The following is a 5,105-nucleotide window of genomic DNA, read 5'->3' on the forward strand; positions in this document are numbered from 1 at the left end:
TATCTTGGAAAAGAAGTGTTTGGCAAGAATGTGTAAAGAAAGCCTTTTTAAAGGGTCATATACTTTAGTTATCAGAATGAATAAGGATCTCAAATGTTACATTGTGGTTATTTTTTTCCCTGTGTCTTGTTTTAAGTTTCAAGAGAAGGGAAAATCTTTATTCCATCTTAAAATACAACACCTGAACCTGATACCTGTTCTCTGTAAAGACTAACTCTAGAAGTGATCAGAACATTTTGGGTGTAGTTAGTGAATTTAATATTTAAGCTAGAAATCACACCACTGTGACAAATACAGCTTAATACTTTCCAAAACTGTGTACTAAGTATAATGATGATGTAAATGCTATTATATTTTACCTACTCAAATGAACATTTAAAAGGTAAAGGATCCGATTGTTAGTATGTGTAAAAAGCCAATTAAAATGACGGTGCTATTACTACTAACAAAATTACTATTATTAAACAGCTTCTTTGTGTGTCTCTGGTTCTTCATTTGCATATTCATGTATTCATTAATGTATTTATTCAATAAATATGATTATTCCTGTTTTATAGATGAAGATATCTATGCTCAGAGACACTAAGGAACTCACAAGTCCCCTAGGCACTGACCGTTGGAGCAAGGGACAGAGCTGATCTCATTCTATTTTATGTTGTCAAAATAAAAATAAGAGCTGTTTTTGAAAATTTTTTGAGTTAAATTAAAAATGCAATTCAGGATTGTGACTATTAACCAGTCATAATCTGAATAGTCGTCTGAATCTGAAGAAATACTCATATTCAAAATCATTTATCTGGGATTCTTCCATTTTCCCCACTTTGATAAACCATACACATAAATTTTAACAATATTTTCTTTTCTCTCATACATTTATGAACCATCTTCAAGAGAATAAGACAGAATACATCAAGGGTTTCTGACACCTGAAAGACTGAAAGTCTGGTAGCAACTTTCATCCTACTCTGCTTGAACCTCCTATGCGGACTGAGTTAGCAGACTGTTTTAAGTTCCTGTGGCTTGGGCAAAAGCCAGTCCATACAGACGCAGTTTCATAGAAGAGAGATTTTTTTCCCCTTATAAATAACCGGCCAAGTTTTAAATCCTTCATTGGTTGAGTCCGATTAGGAAGCTAACACTGGAGGAAGGTGGGATGAAGTGTGGGAGTCATTTGTTGAAAAGAAAGTATTTTTTATTAAAAAAAATAATAATAGAAAGTCATCAGCGACAAAAAGGCATAAAGGCACAGATATTTTCAGTTTATATTAGAAGCTAAAAGATGGCACAGATATTTTCAGTTTATATTAGAAGCTAAGTCATTGCTTTTGTCTCTGCATTCACAGCTGCCTGTGCATAAAAAGCCAGCAACCTCCTTGCCACCTCAGTGTCTTGCCATTTTCCTTGGCTGGATCTAAGAGGCTTTTCATTTCATTCACTCACTCACTCATTCACTGATTCATTTATGCATGCCTTCATTTTCCACTTGTGCCTGCAATCAACCATATCATTGTTCTAAAATTCTATATTTAGCTCTCTAGGTCTATCTTGCTCTACTCTGTAATCATTTAGTCTCAAAGTTAATGAAATCTCTTTCTCTAAACCAGTGTAGTCTAAAATAGGACAGCCTTTTAAAAATATTTGACATGACTTTTTTTTCTTTGCACAGAAATGTGTATGTGCTATACCTTCAATTCAAAAATACTGACGCAAATATACTTCTGTTGCACTAGAGTAATGCAACAATTCCTTTTGTGTTCACAGAAAGATTAAAAAATCACCAGTAACTACAGTAGAGACTTAACCAGGGACACTTGAGCCCCCTTATTAAATAAGCTTTGAGGGGTTTGTAAACACATAAAATTATGATAATTTTTGCATACAACATATGTTGTATACACATTTATATATAATTTTCAGTACTAGAATTTGATATTTTTATCAGATTCCCAAATAGTCTGTGACACACACATACACACTGAACTCTGTATTACATGTGTGTAATACTTTCTTAAAATTAATAGTGAAATGAATTTTACTGCTAATTTGCAGTGATTATGCTCATCAAGTCAGGAGAAAATTCTCTCAAAATCACTCTTCTAAGCCTTTTATCTTTCATAGAATTACCAGTCACAAATCTTTAGATGTGATATTGCACTCTAATTTATAGGAGACAAACTTTAAAAACCAACCCAAACTAAACAAACTTTAAAATACTTCACTTGATTTTATTTTCTTAACCATATCCTGGCTTTGCTTTCTTTCCAAATTTAAAATTCCGCAGTCATTCTTATATCATTCACGAGTCATTTAATTTTAACATTCATGATCTGAGTCCTACCTAAATATAAAAATCTTTTATGGAATTTCACATTCATTATTAGGTTCGTTCACCATACCAAATCTTTTAAAAAAAGTTATGGAGGCCTGAACAATGAAGAAAGAAAAGAAAAATGAAGACAATGGCTTGGTAAGGTCACGGTTTGTAAGTGATTAAACTGAGAATTAAACCCAAGTCTTCTGAGTCCATATCTATTGCGCCTCCTCCTACTTTCTCATACCATCCTTTGCTAAAATCATATTTTTCTGTGTTACTATAACTTCTTTTTTATCTTTTCCAAGTCCCGTCTTTATGCTTTACTTCTCGACGGAATTTAATGTCATATATCTCCTTGAAACCATCCAGCCACTGTATTTAACCACCTTTCATTCACGCATTTATCATTCATTTATGCAAGCTTTCTCGTATCCTTCTTACAGTTTATCTAAAGAAAACTATTTAAAGAACTACTATATTCACAAATTAACTGCTTTTACTCTTCCTCCAAGATTATCTTAACATTGATATTTTTAACATTAGAAATAATTTCTTCAAAGCTCCAATTTGAATTTGAATTTGAATTTTTATGCTTTTTTAGAACAGTGATCTAGAAAGACCATATGGAGGAAGAAGAAGTTGTAATCATTTCAGTGTTTAGATGTAATGGCTAATCTTGGGGAGATACATTGAGTCTGCTTTGCTTTCTACTACCTAAATATATCTTTAAATTTTTTCGCTCTTCACTTTTAAAAAGAATACCCTAACTTTTCTCGCTACTTGTCTAAACCTGTATAAGATTAAATACCACTTTTAATTCTGTGAAATCTTCCCTTAACGCCAGAGCCTAAAGTCAATTCATCATTCCCTGAAAAATTACAAAAAATATTTTATGAATGCATTGCAATTAACTAACTCATAGTGAAGGAAGATATTTCTTTCATCGGCTACAATACTTAACATTAGCAGAAAGGAACTTAACGATCAACCTCTGTTTGGATTCATTGTTTCTATTTTTAAAGTCACAAATATTTACTTCTTGAAAACGAAAATGTTTCCCCAGTGGCTTGGTTGTTTTGTAAATTTTGTTTACCTCTTTATATTTTTTATACCATTAGGTCACTGTCATACTTTTTTGACACACTGCTTGAGAGGTACATTTGGGGTAATGAAAAAGAATTAGATATAGAGCCAGACTGATGTGGCCAAAATCAAGTCTTTGCCAATTACTGGGTGTATGATGTTAGGAAAGCTACTTATGTCCCTGGTTTTCTATTTTGTCGCATGTAAAATTAGATTAATCATATATATCTTGAATTTTTTTGAATACCAAAAATGTTCTGTGATGATAGACAGATAGATAGATATATATAAACCTATCATAAATGTTTAAAAATAGTCATTATTTTGGATGGTATGCCCATTTTTTTTTTAATGTCAGAGGAGGGACGTTGAGGAATTTCTTAATTGCATCTCTGAAAAACATAGAGTGAAGGTTCTAATAGTCACTACCAGCAACTGGTAATTTTTATGATGTCTACTTTCAGATTCTCTCAGACACTCTGAATACCAGTATTTGTTCAATTTTTAAATTTGTCCCATTCAAAATCTCTCTGCAGATGGGTTAATGGGCAGATATATAATAAAGTAAGAATAATAAAATATAATGTTAGAACCTAAGTAGTGGTTATGTGGGCATTCACTATAAAATTCTTTATACTTTGCCTTACATTTTAATTTTTATGTATTATAAAATATTAGAATAAAACACCTTGATTTGAAAGCCAGATTGAGAACATATATCTTTTTATGTTGATATAAAATTGTTCTCTCTCAAAACTACTTTTAAGAAAAAAAAAAAGAAGGAAGAAAAAAGTGGGAAATGTTAAGAGCTTAATTTTCAAAGAAGATAAACAGGAATATAGTATACATGTGGAAAAAGCAAGTCTTATTTGTCATGGATAATCTGCAACATGGCTCATCTTCTTACTACTTACTAATCAAAAAATTGGTGTTTATTTATCCAAAAGAAATTACTCATCTCTAAGGAAAATGCAGCTTCACTAAAGTTTAATAATAGAAAATTCCCTAGTGCACTCAAGGTCTTGATAAAGTTGCGCTTCAGAAATGAATTTTGGGATCCTCGATGCAATGGAAACTACTACTCAGTTTTACAAAACAAAACCCTTCCATTCTAATAGAATTTAAATGTTAATAAAAAGAAATAAGATTAGGCTTTTAACTAGTTAATAAAAAGCAGATAACAAGAAAGAGAAAAAATGGCAAAAATTTAGTGTTTGAGGTATTCGGCTTAAAATGCATCGCTAAAGGATAGCTTGAGGTTAAGAAGCCTTCGAGTGCAAATATTGTAACAGCTGTACTAAATTCCTTCAACAAACATTAACATGCAGAAATATCATTGTCATTTTAACAGTATAAAACTGAAAATATTAAAAGGTAGAAACAAAAACACTTTAGGAAAGGTAGTCTCCACTGAAATGGAATTTTATCAAATTTGATAAGATTAAAGTTTTGAAATATTAAGAGCGGAATCAATTTCCACATTTTTAAGGCTTTGTTCTTTCTACCTATAGATGTTTCGTATCAGAAATATTCAAAGTGATTCATTAATAACACTATAAAAGCATGTGTTACAGAAGAAGGAGGGAGCGAAATTGGAGGAGAGTCAGTAATCCCCATCACAACTTGTAAGAATATCTTTAGACATATTTAGTCAATCCTTGTTTGTTAAACATCACACACAGCAAGATTCTGTGAATAGAAAACCATA

The sequence above is a fragment of the Pteropus vampyrus genome, unplaced genomic scaffold, assembly GCF_000151845.1.
Source record: "Pteropus vampyrus isolate Shadow unplaced genomic scaffold, Pvam_2.0 Scaffold102, whole genome shotgun sequence".
NCBI lineage: Eukaryota > Metazoa > Chordata > Mammalia > Chiroptera > Pteropodidae > Pteropus > Pteropus vampyrus.